The sequence below is a fragment of the Trachypithecus francoisi genome, unplaced genomic scaffold, assembly GCF_009764315.1.
Source record: "Trachypithecus francoisi isolate TF-2019V2 unplaced genomic scaffold, Tfra_2.0 Lachesis_group4, whole genome shotgun sequence".
NCBI classification, from domain to species: Eukaryota; Metazoa; Chordata; class Mammalia; order Primates; family Cercopithecidae; genus Trachypithecus; species Trachypithecus francoisi.
The window spans coordinates 120,766,441-120,793,063 of NW_022681469.1; the positions used below are offsets into that span (position 1 = coordinate 120,766,441).

General features: G+C 46.5%; 1 pseudogene; it reads right to left on the reverse strand.

Moving 5' to 3' along the window:
- Positions 1-243: 243 nt before the first annotated feature.
- Positions 244-3,034, reverse strand: LOC117072224 (annotated as a pseudogene).
- Between the last annotated feature and the right edge of the window lie 23,589 nt (positions 3,035-26,623).

Consider the following 26,623-nt stretch of genomic DNA (forward strand, 5'->3'; position numbering starts at 1 on the left):
AACCTCGTCTCTACTAAAAATACAAAAAATTAGCCGGGCATGGTGGCGGGCACCTGTAGTCCCAGCTACCTGGGAGGCTGAGGCAGGAGAATCACCTGAACCCAGGAGGTGGAGGTTGCAGTGAGCTGAGATTGAGCCACTGCACTTCAGCCTGGGTGACAGAGTGAGATTCTATCTCAAAACAAAAAACAAAAAACAATATTCAAGTGTATTAAACACATTTCTAAAAGTTTTTAAAAATGCTTAACTTTCATCAGCTTCAGCATTTATGTTGCTCCCACATTTTGCATAGAACTGAACTCTTAAATCTGCTGACACCCATTAAATTGATCCTAATGTGGACTCTGAGGCATCAATTTTGTCTTGCTTATGTGTCTTTTTCTTTGCTTCTTCTAACATTTTTTGTGTTTCTTTTCTCCTCCTCCCCTTCTCCTCCCTTCTCCCTTCTCCTCCCTCCTCCTCCTCCCTCCTCCTCCCCTTCTTCTTCTCCTCCTCCTCCTCTTCCTCCTCCTCCTCCTCCTCCTCCTCCTTCTTCTTCCTCCTCCTCCTCCTATTCTTCTTCAACAAGGTCTTGCTTTGCTGCCCAGGCCACAGTGCAGTAGCACAATCATAGCTCACTGCAGCCTTGAACTCCTGGGCTCAACTGATGCTCCCTTCTCAGCCTCCCAAGTAGCTGGGACTACAGATGCATGCCCTGCTAGTTTTTGGTATTTTGTAGAGATATGGCTTCGCTATGTTGCCCAGGCTGATCTTGAATTCTTGGGCTCAAGCGATCCTCCTGCCTCAGCCTCCCAAAGTGCTGGGATTACAGGTGAGAGCCACTGCACCCATCCTTCTTATGTTTCTTCTTGAGAATGACTAATGAAAACATTACCGATTTGATAAGGTATCATTAAGCCATCGTCATCCTCAGGCATGATGTCATCCCAAGCATCTTCTAAATTATAGAAGTGCTTCTTTTTTTTACTTCTGTTTCTTCCTTTACCTTGGTAGAGCTAAAGGAAGCAACAGAAATACCTTTAGCTCCACCTCCACTTACGTGTATTCTCTGCAAATCTGTTTGTCTTTTGTTTATCTTGGAAAGTAACACGGATATTTTCTCTGCCTTCACGGTGGCCACCATCTTCGCAATACCTTCTTGATATACTGGGTGTTCTGGGGCTTGTCAGCTCTTCCAGACAGAAGCCGGGTGGGGTAGCAGGCACACCAAAGGGCTCTGCAGAAGCTGTGAAGGAAGAATAGATGCGTTCTGCAGATGCAGTTACCTGGGTCCCTGTGACAGCAACAAAGAGAGACTGACTGCCTCTAGCCCTACCTGCTGAATCAATGACCCTGGGCCCCTTGTTCAAGCCCCTTCTACCTCCTGCCGTGTTCCCAGGTGGCGGCCTTGCCTTGGATGATATCTTAGCTGCTTCATCCCCTCTCTGCTCACTTGGTCACTTCTGCCTCTGCTGTGGCCACTGTCACTCCCAACATCTCTTTCCTGGGCCTGGGGCGTTCTACATCTCCACCTCTCTCTTGCTTCATGTGACTGATGTTGCTCTGGGCGTCTGAATCCAGATCCTGGGCAGTCCAGGGTGGTGGTCTCAACCCCTGCTCTGGAGGCCGGCTGCCCTGGAGCTGAGCTGCCCTAGGTTGGGCCTGGGCTTTTGGCTGAGGAGTACTTCTCTGACCTAGTTTTTTTTTTTTTCCCCCCTCAGAGGCAGTGTCTTGCTCCATTGCCCAGGCTGGAGTGCAGTAGTGCTATCCTAGCTCACTGCAGCCTTGAATTCCTGGACTCAAGTGATCCTCCCTCCTCAACCTCGAAAGGAGCTTGGACTACAGGCATGTACCACTATGCCTGGCTAATTATTATTATTATTGTTAAATTTTTTTTAGAGATGGGATCTTGCTATGTTGCCCAGGCTGGTTTCAAACTCTTGGCCTCAAACTGTCCTCCCACCTCGGCCTCCTAAAATGTTGGGATTATAGGCATGAACCATTGCACCCAGGCTGACCTAGTTATGGGAGCCTAGGGAGAGCCCCCAAAGCACTGAGCCCCTCTGTCTGTGGGAATGGAAGGCTCCAGGGTTTGTGTCCCCTTGACTTATTCTTGGGAACTTTCCTTGCATCCCTCCTTTGTCATGGAGCTCTTGAAGGTCCCTCTTACCCTCTTTCGTTTCTTGTTCGTGTCTCTCCTGCTGGCCTGCGAACCCTCTAAGCACAGGGATCTGGGCCAGGACTGCTCTGTGCACCCCGTGACCAGCCTGTATCTAAACCCCTGCAAATGGAATATAATCTTTCTTCCTGGGGGCACATCCCTCCACTCTGCCCTCTCCCCTGGCCCCACACAACATTCATTTTCCTCCTTAGTTCCCTCAGTTCTCACTCCCCTCATTACTCATTCTACAGTTGTCTAAAATGATATTGCAGGAAAATACAGAAGAGAGACATCATGGGGTCCCAAGGGTGAGTAGTGAGCATGGTGCAGTCAGGAGTGACTTTTCAGAGAAGGGGAGGTTGAGGCGAGTCAAGGTGGGCCATGGGCTTTAAAGGAAAGATGAGGGAAGGACCCTAGGTGGGCAAAGGTCAGAGGACTTGAACCTGCCTGGAGGGAGGGGCAGCCTGGGTGTGCATGTGGTGAGCATGTGTGTGAGTGCATGTGGGTGTGCGTGTGTGTGCATGGGTGACTGTGTGAGTGCGTGTGTGTGCAGATCAATAATGAGAAGCCAGGTTGCTAGGCAGCCAGTCCCAGATCTTTGAGTGCCAGTTTCAAGTTGCCTTGAGTGGCAGCAGCAAGCCACAGGAGAAGCTAAGTGAGCAGCCACCTCCCTTGCATTTCAGCCCCAGGCTGGCCGTGCCCCTCTGCACCCACAGCATGGCTACCTTGCTGTGCATAGTCGGGCATTGAAAACACTGGTGGACAATTCCTCTGCTGCCTGACACCAGTGTGACCGACAGCAAGTCCTGACAACTCAATCTCTGAGTTGCTTCTTAGATCCGTGGCCTCCTCCCTGCACCTGTCCTGGCCAATGGTCTCCCTGCCTCCAGCCATTCCTGTCCTAATCACTCTCCACTCCGTTCCCTGCTGCCTGGTTGGCTGCCCTCAACACACTCCTCTGTTTACAACCTTTAAAGGCGAAGGAGAGTCCGTAATCTTGCACGTGGCATTTACTGCCTCACTGACCTTCTGACTCTTCAGTGCAAGGTAAGATCCAGCTCCAGCCCCAGCGAGTCACCTCCTCTCCCCGTAACATCTTCTCTGAATGCCTCTGTTCACATCTTTGCGGTGTTTTTCCTCTTCTTCCTTTTCTGTTTGAAACGCTCTTTATCACCTTGTAAAATCCTATTATCAGCTCAGAAGTCGCTTCCTCTCTGCACGCTTTCCAACCCTGGCAGGTGGAATTAATTTCTCCAGCTTGAAGCATCCTCAACCCTCTGCTCATTCTGCTGGCTCCTGCCTTCACAGCTAGACTGTTGCATCCAGACCTGCCCCACCTGCTTGATGCATCCCCAATGCCTGGCACGGGGACAACTTGTAATGGCTGCCTTGTCGGTGGTGGCAGGAAGGAGGGATCCACCAGCCCAGGCAGGGTCCCATCCAATGCACACATCCTCTCCTGGGTTTCCCAGGCACACTCACAGGAGCGGCTCTTGCTCTCGGTCAGGTTTCTAGTTCTTGGTCTTATTCACATTCTGTTGCTGGATTTGATTCACTCCAATTATCCCCACAGTCCCGAAGGGCTGCTGGGGACTTGTAAATTCAGCTTTCTGCCTTCTTGCTAACCACAAGCAGTTTCTCTAGGGAGGTGTCTTCTTCCCTATCTAAAGTTTCTTTCTGAAGCTTATTGAATTTCAAGGCCACGTTATATTTCCAGCCTGGTGTTTTTCAAAGACGGCACATCCTCCTCTGCTGGTGCCTGGATGTAGGAAGTCACACGCCTGGATGGCCTTGGGAGAAAGGAGCGCTGGGAGCGGTGACCTACTGCAGTGTAGGATGGTGAGTGAGGCTCGCAACCAGAGAAAGAGGCTGGCACTCATTGCTGTGAGAACTTGTCAGGCAATTAATTGCTCTGTGTCTATTTCCTTATGTCTAAAATGGTGTAAACACAGTGTCTCACTTCTGTGGTCACTATAGGGTTGAATAAGTGAATATATGTAGTGTGCTCAGTGTCTAACACAGAGTAAGCACTCCAAGTTAGCTGTGTTATTGCCTTTCTTTTCTGTCTTCCTTTCTTTTCCTTTCCTTTCCTTCTTTCCCTTCCCTTCTTCCTTCCTTCCTTCTTTCTTTCATTTTCAAAATAGAGGCAGGGTATCATTATATTGCCCAGGCTGATCTCAAGCAATCCTCTTGCTTCGGCCTCCCAAAGTGCTGGGATTACTAGCATGAGCCACCATACCTGGCTCATTATTGCCTTTCCTGGTGACATCGATTTGTAGCATTTGAGAGCTAGGCAGGGCTAGAGAGAAGAGTTCAAATCCTTAAGTTCATCATTGAGGAAATTGACATTCTCAGAGAGGAAGGTTTTCACAAAATCACAAAGCCAGTGTGGGGGAACTGGAAAAGTCTGGAGTATGCTGCAGTCCAGGCCAGGGTTCTTTCTTTCTACATGGTGCTGGTGTTTTGGACATTGGGTACCCAGAGATGAATGCAGATGGTGGCTGCATTGCCAATGGGAGGTAGGTGGGTGTCAGCTGCAAGGCGTCCTGACCTCACTAACACTGGAATTGCACAACTGCTGGTCTCTGTCCACATGAGACATCCTCTGTGCAGAGCAATTAAAGGTGAATCTAGACCCCAGAGATTCTCTCGGCTCTGCTGTGCATCTTTTTTTTTTTTTTTTTTTTTGAGATGGAGTCTTGCTGTGTCACACAGGCTGGAGTGCAATGGCGTGATCTCAGCTCACTGCAACCTCCGCCTCCTGGGTTCAAGTGATTCTCCTGCCTCAGTCTCCTGAGTAGCTGGGATTATAGGTGTCCACCCCCATGCTTGGCTAATTTTTGTGTTTTTAGTAGAGATGGGGTTTCTTCATGCTGGCCAGGCTGGTTTTGAACTCCCGACCTCGTGATCTGTCCACCTCGGCCTCCAAAGTGCTGGGATTACAGGCGTGAGCCACCGTGCCCAGCACATCTTTGTTCTTTTTGGGTGAACATCATCAAACTATTAAATGAGCTCAGGAAAATTTTAAGCTAAAAAGCTCCATTGGGAAGGCTGGAAAATGGGAGTTCAGACAAGTTAAGTGTCTTGCTGAAAGTCACGCAGCTACTGAACCCAGGAATTCTACCCCTCAGACCCACTGTCACTTCTTGCCACTCAGCTTCCCTGGTCATCTGAGTTTGGCACTTGTCACCACATGGGCTGAACTAACCCTTGCATGCTTTGGCCTCTGGGGAGAGGTCAGCCCTGCATCCTTCTTGGCAAAGGACAATCCTGTTTGCCCTGTGTGTGGTGTCTGGTTTGAAATTTTTTCAAGGGACGGGACAGACAGAGCTAGATATGATGTCATGGCTCCGGCAAATGGGCTGTGGTTTTGCAGGCTGCAACCTCAGTGATAAATCAGAATTTTAGACAGAGACATCTAGAAGTTATCCGGTGGGGGCCAACTCAGTGGTGTGGAAGCAGGAGGAGAAATGGGTAGGTGTGAACCCCACCATTTTCCGGAGAGACACATCAACAGAGCTACTTCCACACCTGACTGGATGGTGAGGTCCATGCTGTGATATTCTCCAACCTCTGCCCGGGTGAGCTTCAGAGCTGGATAGCCTTCCGGATTATGGTCATGGAAAGTCCCATGTACATGGTGGTCTTTGCCTTCAAATGCGAGCTATTTGCAATCCTTATCAGTCTGAGTTCTTCATGGCTTTCATGTTTGCATGCATGACCTCACCATAGATGTTCCTGGGTGAAGTATAGAGAGCATTCACTTAGTGTGTCATTGAACAGTTTCTCATTCTGTAGCCCAGGCTGGAGTGCAGTGGCATGATCTCGGCTCACTGCAACCTCCACCTCCCAGGTTCAAGCAATTCTTGTGCCTCAGCCTCCTGAGTTACTGGGATTATGGGTGCTCACCACTATGCCTGGCTAATTTTTTTGTATTTTTAGTAGAGAAAGGGTTTCATCATGCTGGCCAGGCTGGTCTCGAACTCCTGACATTAGGTGATCTGCCTGTCTCGGACTTCCCAAAGGAGGCCTCCGCATCTAGGATTACAGGTGTGAGCCACTGTGCCCAGCCTGTTCCCATTTTATTTCTAAATTATTACTATTATTAGTTTTAGAGATAAGGTTTCACTCTGTCACCCACAGCTTCTAACTCCTGGGCTTAAGAGATCCTCCTGCCTCAGAGTACAGGCAGGTACCATCACGCCTGGCTAATTTTTAACTTATTTTGCAGAGATGAGGCCTCACTAAGTTGCCCGGGCCAGTCTCAAACTCCTGGCCTCAAGCAATCCTCCCACTTTGTCCTCCCAAAGCTTTGGGATTACTGGTGTGAGCCACACCATGCCTGACTTGTTCCCATTTTATGAGGAAATTAAGAATAGAGAAATGATGCAGCCGCCTCACTGACCCACAGAAGACAAGAATCCAGAAGTCCTGGTTCTTAATTCAGAAGCTTTTCAATTGCGCAACTTTCTCTTCCGGGAGGAAGTCCTCCGACCTTGCCTTGGTGCAGTGTCAAGTCTTTACAGTGACCTAAAAGGTTCACCCTGCTCGTGGTCAACCCACAGCTCACTCACTCTCCAACCACATTGAACTTGTAGCACAGCAGGTCCCCAACCTTTCTGGCACCTGAGACTGGTTTCATGGAAGACAGTTTTTCCATGGATGCGGTTGGGAGTGGTTTTGGAATGACTCAAGCACATTCCATTTATTGTGCACTGCATTTCTATTATTATTACATTGTAATATATAATGAAATAATTCTACAACTCACCATCATGTAGAATGAGTGGGAGCCCTGAGCTTGCTTTCCTGTAACTAGACAGTCCCATCTCGGGGTGATGGGAGACAGTGACAGATCGTCAGCATTAGATTCTCATAAGGGGCGCGCAACCTAGATCCCACCCAAGCGCAGTTCACGATAGGGTTTGAGCTCCCATGAGAATCTAATGCTGCCACTGATCTGACAGGAGGCGGAGCTCAGACGGTAACACAAGGGAGGAGAAGGAGCAGCTGTAAATACAGATGAAGCTTCACTAACTTGCCTGCCACTCACCTCCTGCTGTGCAGCCCAGTTCCTAACAGGCCACAAACAGGTCCATGGCTTGGGGATTGGGGACCCCTGTAGTAGCAGATTCTCATCTTTCCCGGACTCTTTTTTGCCTTCAGCCCTTTGCACAGCCTGTTTTCTCTATGAGGCTTCCTTATCTCTTTTGTCCGGCTAACTTGGAGCCTTCCTCCAGGCATCAGCCGGATTCAGTGTCTCCTCCTGGAAGCTGTTGTCTCTGAATTCCTGAGGCTGTTCAAGTAGTTGCCCCTCCTGCAGAGGCTCTGTTGGAGTGAGACCCAACGTCCCTGCATCTGGTCCCACAAAAAGGTGATGTTCAATGAGAGCCTGACATTAGGAACAACAGGGAAGAAATCAGTAGGCTACGCCAGTCCCTTGAGCTGAATCAGGCATATTATGGGATAGATGGCAGGAAGGAGGGGCCATCTCTCTCCTTCCTGGGACCTTGGGATTGCTGGAGGGCAGGTGAGGTGGAGGGAGGTTGTTCCATGAAGAACTGGACCATCTACAGCACAATTCTCCAGCTTCCTCATTCCAGCAAGCTCACGGTCACGGCTGGACATGTTCAGACACCCTTAAGTATGTCTTTAAAGGCTCTGTGCACTTTAAAGCGGTGTTTTATTTAATTTCAACAAAGTTGTAGTTGCAATTAGATCTGTCCAGATAATTAACTCCAATTTACTAGTTTGCAACTAGTAATTAATTACTAAAGTCTCCCGAGTGAGCCTTGGCAAGGAAAGTCGCTCCTCTGAGAACATGTTTATTCGAAAGGCTCAGAAACATAGCCACTTTTGGGAACTTGTTTTCCCTGAAATTCATTATGGCTTGGCCCTGACACAAGGTTGTTGGTGACACTGGGCAAGTATCTTAACCTCTCTCTTGGGAGAAGGGAGCGGTTCTTCACTGAGCTCACAAGAACCAATCATTAGGAGAAACAAGATTCCTGAGTTGGGATGCAACTCCTTTTTCTGCAAAGCTGCTTAGTTGCTCCTGGGCAAGGATGAAGAGTGTTTACCTGCTGTTCCACTGAGCATCTCCTGGGTCTGGAGTTTGTGCCTTGGTCACCATTTTCTTTTTTCTTTCCTTTTTTATATACTTTAAGTTCTGGGATACATGTGCAGAATGTGCAGGTTTGTTACATAGGTATACATGTGCCATGAAGGTTTGCTGCACCCATCAACCCGTCATCTACATTAGGTATTTCTCCTAATGCTGTCCCTCCCCTAGCCCCCCACCCCCCGGCAGGCCCCAGTGTGTGATATTCCCCTCCCTGTGCCCATATGTTCTCATTGTTCAGCTCCCACTTATGAGTGAGAACATGCGGTGTTTGGTTTTCTGTTTCTGCATTAATTTGCTGAGAATGATGGTTTCCAGCTTCATCCATATCCCTGCAAAGGACATGAATTCATCCTTTTTTATGGCTGCATAGTATTCCATGGTGTACGTGTGCCACATTTTCTTTATCCAGTCTATCATTGATGGGCATTTGGGTTGGTTCCAAGTCTTTGCTTTTGTGAACAGTGCTGCAGTAAACATACATGTACATGTGTCTTTATGGTAGAATGATTTGTAATCCTTTGGGTATATGCCCAATAATGGGATTACTGGGTCAAATGATATTTCTGGTCCTAGATTCCTGAGGAATCACCACACTGTCTTCCACAATGGTTGAACTAATTTACACTCCCACCAACAGTGTAAAAGCGTTCCTATTTCTCCACATCCTCTCCAGCATCTGTTCATTACTGACTTCTTAATGATCGCCATTCTAACTGGCATGAAATGATATCTTATTGTGGTTTTGATTTGCATTTCTCTAATGTTGGTGACCATTTTCTTACGGACCCTTTGAGGAATCCAGGAAGAGAAATGCATCTATGTGAGCACCAAATAACACGTGCAGAAATGTTCATAGCAATATTATTGATGGTAGCCCCAAACTATAAACAATCTAACAATTCCTCATCAGGAGAATGGATGAGTTGTTGTACAGTACAGAGAATGCAATGCTATCTTAGCAATTATTGCTATCCACTATGACTCAGGATGAATACCACAGACGCATGTTAAGCAAAAGAGATCAGACAAAAAAGTAAAACATATGGAATGATTGCGTTTATACAAAGTTGGACAGCAGGTAGTTTTAGGGTGATAGAAGTCAGAGTCATGGCCGGGTGCGGTGGCTCACACCTGTAATCCCAGCACTTTGGGAGGCCGAGGCAGGTGGATCACGAGGTCAGGAGTTCGAGACCAGCCTGGCCAACATGGTGAAACCCTGTCTCTATTAAAAACACAAAAATTAGCCAGGCTTGTGGTGGGTGCCCGTAATCCCAGCTACACTGAGGCATGAGAATTGCTTGAACCCAGGAGGCGAAGGTTGCAGTGAGCCGAGATCGCCCCACTGCACTCCAGCCTGAGTCATGGTTACGTTAGGGATGGGGATTAAGAATAGAGAAAATGCAGGAGAGAAGCTTTTGGAATGATGGCAGTGTTCTGTATCTTGTTTTGGGTGATGCCCTCCTGGGTATTTTTACTATCTAAAACTACTGATTGAGCAGTGCATTGAAGATTTGTGTAATTTATTGCATTATACTATTCTTCAGTAGAGAAATTTACTAGAAAATCCAAAATGGGCTGGGTATGGTGGCTCACACCTGTAATCCCAGCACTTTGGGAGGCCAAGGTAGGCAGACTGCTTGAGCTCAGGAGTTTGAGACCAGGCTGGGCAACATGGTGAGACTCCATCTCTACAAAATGTAGTAATAAAATACAAAAACAATAGTTGGTCTTGATGGTACACATCTGTCATCCCACCTATAGGAGGCTGAGGTGGGAGGATCGCTTGAGCCTAGGGGGCTGAGGTTGTAGTGAGCTGAGATCACACCACTGCGTGCCAGCTTGAGTAACAGAGTGAGACCATGTATCAAATATATATAGACTCAGGCCTCACCTTAGACTAACTGAATGACAATGCGGGTGCTACACTGAGGCTTGAGTGAAAGTACCTGTCTGGTTTCTCTAGTGATTTTTTTTTTTTTTTTGTGAGACAAAGTCTCACTCTTGTCGCCCAGGCTGGAGTGCAATGGCTCCATCTCAGCTCACTGCAACCTCTGCCTCCCAGGTTCAAGCGATTCTCCTGCCTCAGCCTCTCGAATAGCTGGGACTACAGGTGACTGCCACCATGCCCGGCTAATTTTTGTATTTTTAGTAGAGATGGGGTTTCACCGTGTTGGCCAGGCTCGTCTCGAACTCCTGACCTTGGGTGATCTGCCCACCTTGCCTTCCCAAAGTGCCGGGATTACAGGCAAGATCCTGACAATGAGTAAGATCCGTTCAATCCAGACACTTCTCAAAAGAAGACAATCATGTGGCCAAGAGACAGATGAAACAAAAGCTCAATATCGCTTATCATTAGAGAAATGCAAATAAAAACTGCAATGAGATACCATCTCAAGCCAGTCAAAATGGTGATTATTTAAAAGTCCAGAAACAACAGATGCTGGTGAGGTTGCAAAGAAAAAGGAATGCTTTTATACTGTTGGTGGAAGTATAAATTCATTTAACCGTTGTGGAAGAGAGCGTGGTGATTCCTCAAAAATGTAGAGCCAGAAATATCATTTGACTCTGCAATCCCATTACTGGGTTTATACCCAAAGGAATATAAATCATTCTGTTACAAAGACACATGCACGTGTATGTTCATTGCAGCAGTGTTCACAATAGCAAAGACACAGAGTCAACTTAAATGCCCATCAATGATAGACTGGATAAAGAAAATGTGGTACATATACATCATGGAATACTATGCAGCCATAAAAAGGAACAAGATTATACCCTTTGAGGGGACATGGATGGAGGCAGAAGCCTTTATCCTTAGCAAACTAATGCAGGAACAGAAAACCAAACACCGCATATTCTTACGTATAAGTGGGAGCTGAACAATGAGGACACATGGATACATTGTGTGGGAACAATACACACTGTAACCTCTTGGGAGTAGGGAGGGAGAGCACCAGGAAGAATAGCTAATGGGTGCTGGGCTTGATACCAAGGTGATGGGTTGATCTGTGCAGCAAACCACCATGGCACACATTTGCCTATGTAACAAACCTGCACATCCTGCATGTGTGCCCCGGAAGTTGAAACAAAAGTTGAAGGAAAAAAAAAAGATCCATTCAGTCATTGTCTAAATGGTGAACCAGGCAGATAGGCATCAGTGATAACACTGGTATATACCCAGTAATGGGATTGCTCGGTCAAATGACATTTCTGGCTCTAGATCTTTGAGGAATCACCACCATCATGGGTTTGGATGCTCCGATCTAACATTTGGGAAATCCAGGCTTTCATCTGGTGGTCTCGGTATCTTCCTACGGTGTGCGGGAATTTGGATCTAGGCTCCATTTGGATCCCTTCAGGAGTGCTGGGATTTGGATCTAGGCTCCTGACTTTTCTGAACCAAAGAATCATAGATCCAAAGCTTTGTACAAGGGGAGAAATTAAAAATATTTGAAAAGATCATTGATAGCAGGGAAATAAAAGACAAGAAAGGGAGTCAACCTGCCTTTCTGACTCATACTCGATGCAAGATCTTCATTCGTGGAGGCGGAAAAAATGGATTTTGAATGTATATTATAATCATTATTGCATTTTCTGTTTCTCACCTCAAGTAAGATCTCAGATCAAGCCTGTCTCCTAACAAGAATACACTGGGAGTTGTGTTTTATCTTGCTCTGACACTCTCTACCACTGTTCTTGATCTACCGCCCTGTAGGAGAACTCCAGACTGGGGAATCTTCTTCAGAACGATGTTATGAGTTGAGATTAGTTAGGCAAGTGGCAGAATGAATACATAAGCAGTGATTTTGCATAATGAGGCGTGTGAAATCCCACTGGAGGTTGTTAAAACAGCAGACAGACTGCGGTAAACAAGGAAGAAGGTAGGCTTTGAAAACAGATGGCTTTGAAAACCTGGCAAAGCCCCGTTTCAGACTTTTAAAAATTGGTTTCGTGAGCGCAAGCTATTCTTTTTTAAAATCTGCACGCATATTTTAAAGTTCTGTTTTAATGATGAAGTTCCGTGGGTAATTGAACATCAGTTTACATCCTGCTGTAAACATGCTTACATCCAGATGTGATGGACAGCTTGCACAGAGACCCGAACTGTTCTGGTACATTTGGATTCAGAGACATTATTTGTATTTCAGTTTGGAGTAGCTTTTCTGACTTCTACGCTGGGTAGGTATATGGCGGTAGCCTGCCCCTCCTTGCCTGCAAGAGGCCATCTGTAAGAGACCACCTCCAAGCCAGTATCAGAGCTGCTCTGACGGCCCTCTTCCTTATCTCTCCTTATTTTCTCCAGGAGATGGTCTGACCCTTAACTTCCTTTCCTTGCTTCATCTCCATCACACCTGACTTTATTCCTCTTATCTCTCACAATGCGTCTAACCATTTCTGAACATGGCATTATTTCTGAAGTCAACTGCCTTCATGCAGGCTGAACCCTTTCCTAGAGTGCTTTTCTGTGGATAGGTGCCAAATCAGTCACCCATCAGCATCCCATTTCTAGGCAATTTGACAGAGGATGGGCCTCTCCAATTACCTTACTTTTGAATTCAAGGCAGCCTCACTGACTTTTGTGTATTTGTTTCTGTATGATGTGGATATTATTTTTTGGCCACATTCAAGGGAACTCCACTTAACCAATTCACTAGGTTAAAAATACTTTCTTGACTGGGCTTGGTGGCTCACATCTGTAATCCCAGCACTTTGGGAGGCTGAAGCAGGCAGATCATAAGGTCAGGAGTTCGAGACCAGCCTGACCAACATGATGAAACCCTGCCTCTACTAAAAATAAAAAATAAATTAGCCGGGCATGGTGGCATGTGCCTGTGATCCCAGCTACTCAGGAGGCTGAGGCAGGAGAATCGCTTGAACCCGGGAGGCAGAGGTTGTAGTGAGTCGAGACTGTGCACTTCAGCATGAAAGATGGAGCAAGACTCTGTCTCAAAAAAAAAAAACAAAAAACAAAAAAAAGAGCTTTCTTAGGGTGGCCATGGTGGCTTGTGCCTGTAGTCCCAGTGCTTTGGGAGGCTGAGGTGGGAGAATTGCTTGAGCCCAGGAGGTTTCAGGTTGTAGTGAGCCATGATCATACCACCGTACTCCAGCCTGGGAGACAGAGTGAGACCCTGTCTCAAATAAATAAATAAAAATAAAAATGCTTTCTTCTTAATAATCTCAGCCCTCCACAGTCCACGTCCTCTTTCTCTGATCACACTGCAAGCACATTTGGAGCGTGCTTTAAGACCATCTTGGCTGTCTTCAGCACTTCCATACTGTAGTACATCCAGTGGATAATAAGAATCAAGACGTATTATTCTCTGAATGGGTGGCAGGGGGCTTGGATGAATGCATTAATCTGGAGTGGGGTCAGGGCAACTAGGAGACTTGGTCACTGTCAGATAAATAAGATAAGAATGAGGAGGATGGAGTCGTGCTCTTCCATAGCAAGAAGCCATCACTCAACATCTGCTCTCTGGGCGTTATTGTAGGCGTCTGCCCTAAGATGTTTGGTTTCCTGGGTTTGTGGCCTGGCATCCCATTCCATGTGCTTTTAGCTTTCAAAAGCTGAAGGCAGGGCTAGATTCACATTGATCTGTGATGAGCATTTGGGAAGTGTTCTCAGCTGCACCTACCCCCCTGGATCCAAGTCCTCACTAGCACCCTGGGATAATGACATCTTTCCAGGTCCAAAATTCATGCTCCAGTTTCCCAGCCAGGTTAATATTAGATGCTTTTGCTATCGTCATTTCTTAATGAAACCCTAAGAATCTCAACCCCCAAAGTCCAGCACAGAAACCCTGGAGACTCTCTGACTGGGGATCGTCTCCAACAGAACTGTACATCTCAATCACAAAACCCTTGAACGGCTTTCCCATTCAATAGAGATATTATAAGTTTCAGTGTCTGGCATCCTAATTTATCCTTGGAAGGAGACTTAGATCAGCTTGCTTTCAATAAATAGATTTCAGAACAAAACGCTTCTGTGTAATTATGTTTACTAATAGTATTAACTCATTGCCCATGGGCAAAACACAAAAATCCTTCCGTTGCAACAAAAGAAAACCTGGTGAGCTGAACTTCTGGGCAGACATAATGCATGGGGTGGATAAAACCTTGGGAAAATGAGAGCCCTCCAAAGGGTGATTTAGGGAAAGATCTGTACGATACCCTCCATCTTGGATGTCCCAGAATTATATCATCACACTTTTCTCATATATATTTGCATGGCTGATGTACTTGTACTGGCATCCATTATGACTGGATCAGTGTGTGTTCTGTTTGGTGGATGATATTCTGTTTATTCTCCCAGATTCTAGCCTTTGTAGTAAATTTTATTTTAGATACTGCCCTTGCATAAATCACTGAAAACATTTCATCTTCCAAAAATTATGCATTGACCTTAAGATTCCATTCAAATGTTTTGTGAAGACCTACATTATAGAGTTAAGGATAAGAGCCTAGTTGCAGCTCATATTCATGTTCTCTGGCTTGCGTTGGGTCTATTTGGATGGGATCCCTATAGACCCCCAGTTCATGGTCTAGTTCAAGTTCCCCAGACTGTTTGAAGCTGCTTCTAACCCCAATAGCCCCATAAGCACCCTCTGCCTGTCTTCTGCGAAGTTTGCAGTGCTCCTCGGAATGTTCTTCTCTCATTGTAAGCTCACTGAGGACAGGGTTCCATTCCTCCATATCCCACCAAGCTAGACTCCATCCTTGGTGACCCATAATTACTGGAGGATTGATGTATTTCAGAGAAAGAGAGCAAAAACCTTGAGGGAAAGGTTTGCTGGGGATGTTTGTTTTTGTGTTATTTATTTTTATGATTTTTAACTTTTGTTTATTGATTTTAAAGACAAGGTCTCACTCTGTCATGCAGGCTGGTGTGCAGTGGTGCAATCATAGCTCACTGCAGCCTCAAACTCTGGGACTCAAGTGATCCTTCTACCTCAGCCTCCTGGATAGCTGGGACTACAGGTGCACACCACCATGCCTGGCTAATGAAAAACAAGTTTTTAAAATGGAGATAGGATCTTGCTATGTTGCCCGGGCTAGTGAAGGGATGTTTATTTTCAGAGTTGCATTGGTAGTCTAGACAACATGGTCTCTCCATGGTCTGTCTTATTTGTTTTTATTATTTTACTCAAAAGAGAAATCCTCATACTTTTATTTGTAGAGTCCCAGTCCTGAGCTGTTCTTTCCGCTCTCTCTTCTATTCTCCTCCTGACTTATGATTTTTTTTTTTTTTTTTTTTTTTGGAGATGCAGTCTCACTCTGTCACCCAGGCTGGAGTGCAGTGGTGCGACCTCGGCTCACTGCAACCTCCACCTCCTGGATTCAAGCAATTCTCCTGCCTCATCCTCCTGAGTAGCTGGGATTACAGGCATGTGCCACCACACCCAGCTAATTTTTATATTTTTAGTAGAGATGGGGTTTCACCATGTTGGCCAGGCTGATCTCGAACTCCTGACTTCAGGTAATCCTCCTGCCTCAGCCTCCCAAAGTGCTGGGATTACAGGCGGGAGCCACTGCACCCAGCCTGACTTACGATTTTGAAGTTGATTCCCTCATTTTTGGTCTTGCTTTTTCCCCAAGTAGTATATTTTGCTTTATACTTAGTGCCAACTTGGTGGCCAAGACCTTGAACTCTCCATAAATCGTGATTCCTCTCTTCCCTCCAGCCAGGATGCTCCAGTCTGTCCAAGGCCAACACTTCTCTCATCTCAGTCTAGTTCCTTTTGCCTGTTCTTCCTTCCCAGGCCTGCCACGGGGCTTACTCAGCCCTTGGTCACGAGCAGGACTTTAAGAACATGTTTTGGAAACACTCATTATGGTAATTTATTTGAATTTTTTAATATTTATATTAAAAGGAGATTTGACACAGAAGAGAGACCTGTGGCAACATCCACTAAGTACCCTGGAATCAGGCCGGGCGAGGTGGCCAGCAGGGAGGGGGCATAGTGGCTCACGCCTGTAATCCCACTGAACAGTCAGGTGGGAGAGGGTTTCTGGAGAAATTCCAAACAGCCTGCCCACTGAGGTGGAGCCTCAGGAAGTTCTGCCCTTTGCAGTGGGAAGGAGCCTGGCCCCTCCTTTTCTTGTGTGGAACCTGGGATTCAAGCTGCATGTGGGAAGTGCTCTAGAAGGGGACTCTGGCCTTGTGGAGGATCCCTGTTTTCCCCCTTTTTTCCGTTTTCACCCAATAAAACCCTGCTTTCTTCACCCTTTAAACCATCTGTGAGCCTGCTGAGGTGGGCAGATCACCTTAGGTCAGGAGTTCCAGACCAGCCTGGCCATCATGGCAAAACCCTGTCTCTACTGAAAAAAATACAAAAATTAGCCAGGCGTGGTGGTGGGAACCTGTAATCCCAGCTACTCGGGAGGCTGAGGCAGGAGAATCGCTTGAACCTGGCAGGCAGAGTTTGCAGTGAGCCGAGATTGTGCCACTGCACAATCACCAGCTTAGGTGACAGAGTGAGACTCCATCTCAAAAACAAACAAACAAACAAACAAACAACCACAACCTTGGAATCCATCACCAGTCCCAAGGTTGCATATGTGTTGGATGCGGCCTAAACAGCATTTGGGACTGCTCAGATGAACCCTTGCTTGCTTGGAAAGGGTTGACATTTACATGCCTTTTTCTGTTATCTTTGACTCATTCTGAAATCTAAAAGAAATCATACGAAGTTGTGCTCTGTCAGTAGTTGGGCAAAGAGATACCAGTAGATACAAAATGATAGATAAAAATGTCAGCCCTATCATTTGAAGACCCTTGGTGCTGATGTTGACTTACGACAGCAATCGTGGGCAAATACTTTTTTTTAATACAGTAGGCAAGAATGTACTGCACCCCCCCCCCCACACACCCTTTATTGAAGTATAATACACAGAAAGCACACATAAATGTATAACTCTATGTATTTTCACAATGGAACATACCTACTTAATCAGCACCCAGGTCAAAAAAAGAACAGTACTGACTCCCAAGAGGTCCCCTTTCACCCCATCTTCCAGTTCTTACCCTTATTTCCAGGGCAACCACTCTCCTGATTTTTAACAACATTGCTTACTTTCCATTAATAAAACTATACCGTTTGTACTCTTGTATTTATCTTCTTTCACTCAACATTATGTTTATGAGATCCCTCCACACTGTCTAGAGTAATTGGTAAATGATCGAATTTTTAACCACTTAGTGGGATTTTTTTTTTTTTGGAGACAATCTCGCTCTGTTGCCCAGGCTGGAGTGCAATGGCATTATCTCCACTCACTGGAACCTCTGCCTCTGGGGTGCAAGCGATTCTCCTGCCTCAGCCTCTAGAGTAGCTGGTATTACAGGTGCACCTGCCACCACGCCCGGCTAACTTTTAGTATTTTTAGTAGAGACAGGGTTTCACCATGTTGGGCATGCTGGTCTTGAACTCCTGGCCTCAGGTGATCCACCCGCCTGGGCCTCCCAAAGTGCTGGGATTACAGGCATGAGCCACTGCACCTGGCCCACACTTAGTGGGATTTTTCAAGTTACAAGAAAACAAATCGCTTCATTTTTGTTGGTTATTGGCACCCAGTGGATAACATTCTTCGGTGCCTATCTGCACTTTCACATCTCAAAGCTACCATTTTCTCGCTTGCACAAACTCTGTTGTTAGGGAATGCACGGAAGGAACTTGGGTGTTCTCAATGATTATATCTTGGTTAAAGTATACCAGAGATCAGCTGTAACACCCAAACTGTGGGTTCCCAATGCAGAGGCATTCCTCCTGGAGGGGACTTATACCATGCAGTCCTTTATACTCAGGAGTAGGGGAAGGGCCAGTGCTACCCAGTCTTGGTGTCCAGAAGTCTCCAATTTAATGGAACCAACTACAACCACCTGTTCAATGGTTTGCCCTTTGGAAGCAATTTCACTCATGACGTCATTCTTTCTTCTCAGTTGCCCCATGAGGAAGCCATCTCAATTGGCAGAGGGAAGGACTGAAACCCCAAGGATCTAAGCAGCTTGTCCAGATTGTGCAACTAGTACCAAGATTAAACTCTATCTACTTTCTTCTCTCGTCTCCCCAGAGAAAGTACCATTGCATACTCCATACAACAGATGGCTCATAAAACCCAGGAACTCTGAGTAGGAAGTTTGGGTGTTCTATAGAGCAATCATCCAAGAAACAGGGAGGTTTCAAGTCCATGCCCAGGTTAAGCTGGCTGCTGTCATGGTGGAAGGCCTCATGGTTCTTGGAGTCCCACTTCTCACCTTTGTTCTGTCCAGCAACTCTTAAGAGGGTGAAACCCTCACCACACAGGGCTTGCCACTTTTCCATCTCTGACATGAATGGAAGCCATCACAGGGACATGCAAAGGTGGACAGAGGAGAGACAGAAGGCGTGTGATCTGGCCTTCGAGGTGAGGAATTGAACAGGGCAGCAATAGGACTATTTTTTGTGTCGACTGGGAACCAGACAATTCCCAGAGCACACAACAGTTGGTAGGTATTCTCTTGTCCCGATCTGGGGATATTGGGGATGAGTATGGTGTCGGCTACACAGTCCCTAAGGCCTGATGATTTCCTTCCTCCCTCTCTCCTTCCCTCCCTCCTTCCTTTCCTTTCCTTCCTCTTTCTTTCCTCCTTCCTTCTTTCTTCCTTTCTTCCTTTCTCCCTACCTCCTTCCCTCCTTCCCTCCCTTCCTACCTCCCTCCCTCCCTCCTTGCCTTCCTTCCTTTCCTTCCTTCCTTCTTTCTTTCTTCCTTTCTTCCTCCCTCCTTCTCTCCTTCCCTCCTTCTCTCACTTCCTACCTCCCTCCCTCCTTGCCTTCCTTCCTTCCCTCCTTCCCTCCCTTCCTACCTCCCTCCCTCCCTTCTTGCCTTCCTTCCTTCCTTCTTTCTTTCCTTTCTCCCTCCCTCCTTCCCTCCTTCCCTCCCTTCCTACCTCCCTTCCTCCCTCCTTGTCTTCCTTCCTTCCTTCCTTCCTTCCTTTGCTTCAGAGTCTCACCCTGTTGCCCAGGCTGGAGTGCAGTGGTGCAATGTCGGCTCACTGCAACCTCCATCTCTTGGACCCAAGCAATTCTTGTGCCTCCGCCTTCCGAGTAGCTGGGATTTACAGGCACCTGCCACCATGCCTGGCTAATTTTTGTATTTTTAGTAGAGATGGGGTTTCACCATGTTGGCCAGGCTGGTCTCAAACTCCTGACCTCAGGTGACCTGCCCACCTGGGCCTCCCAAATTGCTGAGATTACAGGAGTGAGTCACTCTGCCCAGCCACGCCTGATGATTTTCATTGCAATAATTCTACAACCATTTCTTCTAGACTTTAATTCAAAGTTGGTCTCTTTTGCCCAGACTGCTGTCACAGCTTTCTCCTGGGCTTTCTGCTTCCTGGTTCCTTCTTCTGACTCATCTGGCCCTTGTTGCCCCGGTGAAAGTGAGACCTTCCTGATCTCCTCTGCAATTCTCTGCAGTCCATCCTTTTAGACCCCATCTTCAGTCTGGCATGCAGTGACCTCCACAGCCAAGCCCTGATCATCTCTGTAACACTCTAACTTGCTGAAACCCTTTTTCTCATGCTCTGTGTTCCGGTAGTGTTGAACTATATCCCATTTCCCCAAGTGCTTGCAATTTCACGCCTCTCCACTCTGCCATAGTATGTAAGTCCTGCCTGTGACTCTGTTACCTGCTTCTTTGCTCAATAATGGATGGAGTCTCACTCTGTTGGCCAGGCTGGAGTGCAGTGGTGCAATGTGATCTCGGATCACTGCAACCTCCAACTCCCGGGTTCAAGTGATTCTCCTGCCTCAGCCCCCCGAGTAGCTGGGATTACAGGTGCGTGCCACCATGCCCGGCTAATTTTTTTTTTTTTTTTTTTTTTGAGACGGAGTCTCACTCTGTCGACCAGGCTGGAGTGCAGTGGCATAATCTCTGCTCACTGCAAGCTCCGCCTCCCAGTTCATGCCATTCTCCTGCCTTAGCCTCCCGAGTAGCTGGGACTACAGGCGCCCGCCACCATACCTGGCTAATTTTTTATATTTTTAGTAGAGACGGGATTTCACCATGTTACTCAGGCTGGTCTCGAACTCCTGACCTCAAGTGGTCTGCCCATCTTGGCCTCCTCAAGTGCTGGGATTATAGGTGTGAGCCACCGCACCTGTCCGGATTCCTCTTTCAAGGTTCAGCTTAGGCGCCATTCTTCCAGGAGACATTTCCCAACTTCCCATTGGGGTTGGCCCCCTCTCCCCTGTCCTGCAGCCCTGGTGCTTCCTTTGATCTGGTTCTCACCATACCACGGAAGTTTACCCATTGGATAGTTTCTCCCTCTAGATTATATGATTCTTAAGTTTTGGGCTTCTAGCAGGGTTATGAGACCTAGTTAAGTGACTATTTATTGACCTAAACAGCTCAAAGATTTATGAAGCCAGCTTGAGGCAGAGGGGTTGAGAGGGGCCTTGTGAGCAAAGAACAGAACTCGGGTCAGCAGAACAACTGTGCCCAGAGACTGTTCTGGGCAGAGTCTATGAGTCTTTTTGCTACAGTCCTGAGAATCCTGGAGGTCTCATGACACCTGGCAGTGAAGATCGTCATTTGAGGGCGTGTGTGAGCCCTGCATGCTACTAGGGTTTTTTTTTTTCTAGTTCTGGGGTTAATGGATCCATTTCCTGTAAATGGAGCCGGGTGTCCAATACACATCAGGGAGAGAAAGAGCCCAGGGGGAGAGAGGGGAAGGATATGCGGTTTGAGTTGGTTAAACAGCCGACAGCTGCACGGACTTAATTGGGTTTTATTCTATTTGATCTTGGATAAAGAGGATTTTTGAGAGTCCATTTTCTCCTTCTTAAGTGTTCTTGCTAAAAAAAATTTAAAAATAAGATAAAAATCCTGGGGTTGGCTGGGTTTCCAGATCCTTGCTAGCCCTGCTGGCTGCACAGGGGGGCAGTAGCACACCACCGTCCTGCTTCGGAACACCCGCGGGAGCTGGTAGATAAATCCGGAGCCTTCCCAGGGAATTTTAACTCTCGTTAGCTATTTTCCATTTCATAGCTATCGGTGAGAAACATCACTTAAGACAAAGTTGGAAATAAATTAAGCAGAGAACCACATTAAGAGGTTTATATTTGCTTTCTCGCCATCATCCGTGAATTTTTATCCTTTGAATATTTCCAGACTGGATCACAGACCCCCAGTTTGCATCTGATGGTGCCTTACGGTGGTTCCCTACAACGTGAAGATGTTCCCAGGGATTCCAGGTCAAGATGGGAAATCTCTGCGTGCCAGCTAATGGTTGGTGAATGCCTAGGCTGTTCCAGGCACTGTTCCGCAGGTGGTCATATGGGCGACTCAGTTTTAACACTCTAGAAGTTTCACACATTATCCTTAGATACCAGAAGAAGGGTAAGGCTCACATGGATCAAGCAAATTGCCCAAGGTCACACAGCTCAAGGGCATAAAGGAGCTTTCTTGTCTCTTCTGGAGAGGCAGAAAGGGTGTCGATTGTTTAGTTCACCAATGTATTCTTTTTGGTCTTTTTTTGAGATGGAGTCTCGCTCTGCTGCCCAGGCTGGAGTGCAATGGCATGATCTTGGCTCACTGCAACCTCCGCCTCCCAAGCAGCTGGGATTACAGGTGCCCACCACCACACCTGGCTAATTTTTGTATTTTTGATAGAGATGGGATTTCGCCATACTGGCCAGGCTGGTCCCAAACCCCTGACCTCAAGTGAGGCCTGCCTCAGCCTCCCAAAGTGCTGGGATTACAGGCGTGAGCCACCATGCCCGGCCACTAATGTATTCTTAACACCCAGGGCAGTGCTACCTGGTTGACACCTAACACATGTGTTGAGTAAGTAGATGGCTGAAGAAGTGTTGACTCTCAGCATGGTTTTCTTTGCACTGTACTGTGCTTTAAGGAGGCTTTAAAGGAGGCGGCTGGCAATCCTTCCAACATTCCAGTGGCTCTTGGATTCCAGGAGAAAGCTCCTCCCTCTCAGGATCCTGATCCCGCACATCCACACTCCAGAATCAGAAGGCTGGGGAGATCGATCAGCACATCTTAAAGTGTGATTCCTTGTTGAACAAATTCACCCTGAGGCAAAAGAAAGAAATCCCAGCAGGGTGCACGGAGAATGTCAGATTTCATCCTAAGTCAATGATGTGGAACTGGGAGGTAAGGAGCTGTTGGTTGTGCTTTGGTTCTAGTCATTCCAAACTAAGGAAATATTCAGGCATGGGCAAAAAGAGGATGTAACCCAAGGGGAGATTCCTGTGTGAGGCACAGACTCAGATATGGGAGAGAAGATCACTGAGGGGCAAATGGCCTACTTGGGAATAGGACCTTCCAATGGCCACCAGTTTATCCATATGGTTCCCACCAGTTTATCCATGTGGTTCCTACCAGTTTATTCATATGTTTCCCACCAGTTTATCCATGTGGTCCCCACCAGTTTATCCATGTGGTCCCCACCAGTTTATCCATGTGGTTCCCACCAGTTTATCCATGTGGTTCCCACCAGTTTATCCATGTGGTCCATGTGGTTCCCACCAGTTTATACATATGGTTCCCACCAGTTTATCCATATTGTTCCATCTTGCCTGCCTCTCTACTCTGCAATGGGATGAGAAACCTCGTTGAAGGAGAATAGGGCATGGAGTTGTTGAGTGGTCTAGAGAGTGACAAGGATCTGAAGAGCTGGGAGGCTTGTTGGGTTTCACACTGGAGTGCAAGAGGAGCTCTAAGCACCCAGAAGGGTCTGAGGACAGCTTAGAATAGGAAGAATGTGCACCGAATCCAGGAACTAAAAGACTTCTGTGGACCAGAAAAGGTTGTAAATTCCACATGGTTGTTGTTCCCACCTCCTGAGAGCCGCCCGGTGGAAAAAGGCACTGTAACACAACACAGGTCAGTGTGCTGGTCTTGGGGGAGCTGGGCAAACTGTGTCCCCCTCCATAAACAGACCTGGGAAGGATGGAGCCCCATGGAGGAGACAGTGACGGAAGAAGATAGGTGGCTAGAACCAGAATCAAGAAGAAAGGGGCCACATGTGGTGGCTCACACCTGTAATCCAAGCACTTTGGGAAGCTGAGGCAGGCAGATTATGAGGTCAGGAGATTGAGACCACCCTGGCCAACATGGTGAAACCCCATATCTACTAAAAACACAAACATTTGCTGGGCCTGGTGGTGCATGCTTGTAATCCCAGCTACTTGGGAGGCTGAGGCAGGATAATCACTTGAACCCAGGAAGTGGAGGTTGCAGTGAGCTGAGATTGCATCACTGCACTCCAGCCTGGCGACAGAGAAAGACTCCATCAAAAAAACAAAAAGAAAGAAAGGAAGGAAGGAAGGACCATCAAAAAAACAAAAAGAAAGAAAGGAAAGAAGGAAGGAAAGAAGGAAGGAAGGAAGGAAAGAAGGAAGGGAAAGAAAGGAAGAAAGAAAGAAAGAGAGAAAGAGAAAGAAAGAAAGAAAGAAAGAAAGAAAGAAAAAGAAAGGAAGGAAGAGAGAGAAAGAAAAAGAAAGAAGAAAGAAAGAAAGAAAGGAAGGAAGGAAGGAAGGAAGGAAAGGGGAATGAATTATTGGTCCCTTCAGCAGGAGGAGAGAGGGCTCAGTTTTCCAGCCTGAGTTGGAGAATGGGCTGTACAGAATTCCTGGAATCCCCTATGGGGGTGTGTGGTGAGTCCAGTCCTAATTTGGGCTCAGAGATGTCTGAATATCTGTCATTATCAGTCATTAGACAAGGTTGGAGGTTTATGAAACAACGGGTTTCTGGTCTCCTTGGTGGGTAGAGCCAGGCTGGTTTCTTTGTTTGCAACAAGAAAGACACTCATTGAATTTTCTTCAAAGTAGATCCGTGGAGGAGATACTGTTAAGACTTATGAGAGCCAGACCTGGTCCCAGAACAGAGTGGGAGGTGTCTACAGCTTCCATCTTTCTGATCCTTTTTGTTGTTGCAAATTATGTCAACTCACAGTTCCTGCTCCCCAAGACTTTTGTTGCACATGATGTTTGATCTGCTAGGGTTCTATTTCTGCTTCATTGCATCATTTTACATTTCCTCCAAGTACTTATTGGTTTAGACTCTCCATGTTCCCAAGGATGAGCATCTTACTTCCTCACCTCCTCTTTCTCTGTTAGGCCCTGTTGCAGGATATTTAAATTGGTGACCATTAGTGGACTGCCACTTCTGATCTCATCAGCCATAGGGAAAGGATGGAGGGCTATTTCATGCTTCTGCCTCTGTTTGAACATCAGGCCCTTCTCTGTTGCTACAGGGTGTGTTGACTCGTAATTCTTGCCCCACACACTTGTGCTGCACACAATTTCTGCTCTTCGTGTACAGCATGGTGGCCCAGGCCTTCTGCAGAAGACAATGAAAAATATCTCCTGGCCAGGCTTAGAATATGCTTCTGAAATGACCGCGGGTAATTTGGCATTTATGAATCTTGAATGTGACACTGTTGTAAAGATCTTATCTGGAAATACCATACAAAGAGTAAAGGCAAGGTTCAGGCTTCCATCCAGCTTTCATCTGGACCAGAAAGTTTACAATTAGCTACCAGATGCCAAGCAGGACTTTGCCAGAAATAGGCAATTGTTTGTTGAAGACTGTCAATGATACTCATCTTACCTAAGGCATCTCCACACACATGGCTGCCCAGTCTGCAAACCTTAGACTCAACCTCCACTTATCCCATTCCCTCACTCCCTGTAGCCACCCTGGTGATTCCAGGTTTTGATAATTTCACTGCAATGGTTAATTTTACGCACCAACTTGACTGGGTCATGGAGTTCCCGGTATTTCCTCAAACATTATTCTGGGTGTGTCTGTGAGAGTATTTCTGGATGAGATTAACATTTGAATTGGGCAGTCGTCATGCAATCAGTTGAAGGTCTGAATAAGACAAAAAGGCTGACCCTCCCCTGAATAAGAGGAAACTCCTTCTGCCTGACTGCTTGAGTTGGGACATCAGTCTTTTCTTGCCTCTTAAATGGAAATCTCAGTTCTTCTGGGGTCTTAAGCTTGCCACATTTTGGACTGGCACTCACACCATCAGATCTCTTTCTTTTTCAGCTTGCTGACTGCAGATCTTGGTACTTCTCAGCCTCTGTAATCAAGTGAGTTGATTCCTTACTGTAAATCTCTTTATATCTATAGCTATTTATCCATACCTATCTCCTTTGGGTTCTGTTTCTATAGAGAACTTTGACTAATACATCCGTTTTTGAAATGCTTCTTGAATCTATGCTTTCTTTCCCATCCCCAGAGCCACAACCACGGTCGTCATTTGAGTCAAGTTGCCTTGACTAAAATAGGGGTGAAGGTCTTGACTCTCCATTTGCTGTTCTCCCTACCACCCCATGCTCTCTGAAGCGGTTGAAGGGACCTTCTTCTCCTGGAACATGGGTTGAACCTACTGGCCTTGTAGGTCAAGACCAACTCTGTAGCATGGTATTCAAGCCCAGCAGGAATTGGCCCCTGACGGCCTCTGCAACACGTCTTTTGCTGTGCATATTCTTTGTTGGGGAGATAAATATTTTTTGCTAAACACGCCATGTTCTTATCTTTGGCATATATTATTTCTTCTTCCTAGAAGGCCCTCCTATGTCCACAGCACGCTGCACCCAACAAACTCTCCCATTGTTCAAAATGAGCTCAAATCTAACCTTGTTTGTGAAATCCATCCTGACTGCAGGGGGAGCTCGTCAGCCCCATCCTCTGTCTCCTATGCCACTTACCCCAATGTATTGTCATCATTGTGTTTTTTTTTTCTTTCATCCTTTCCCCTCTACTGCAAGTTCCAGGAAGGCCAGAGCTCTACTTCCCCAGTGCCTGGACGAGTTCCTCACCCTTAGTCAGCGCACACTTCAATTTATGGAAGGAATGAACAATGAGTATACTGTGTTTGATTGAGTTTAACTAGGTTTTCAAAATATTGGTCAGTGAGACAAGCACAGATCCCTTAATCCTAAAGGTTTATCCAGATTATTTGACCTAATTCTTTAATACCGCATCATCAGATAACTCTGGGTGAGCAGACCATTGTAAAGTCAGCAAATACAGTGCTGAATTTCACCTGCACCAGAGTGTGGAGAGCTTGGAGTCCTTTAATGAATGTACATAGAAAGAGATGTCAGAAGATTAGCATTTCTTGTAATGAGAAGTAGAGACACATTTATCAAAATTGCTCAAGTGCTATCGGTAGAATGTCTCCAAGCAAAGACCTTCAGTCAATGGCAGTGAAAGATGGCAGATTTTACAGGTTGGTCATGGAGAGGCTTGTTAATTTCACAGTTTATAAAAGATTAATGGTAAAGGAAATAAGATACAGCTACAGCTATCTAATTGCAGAGCACATTTTGTCTAAAATGTAAGCCAGA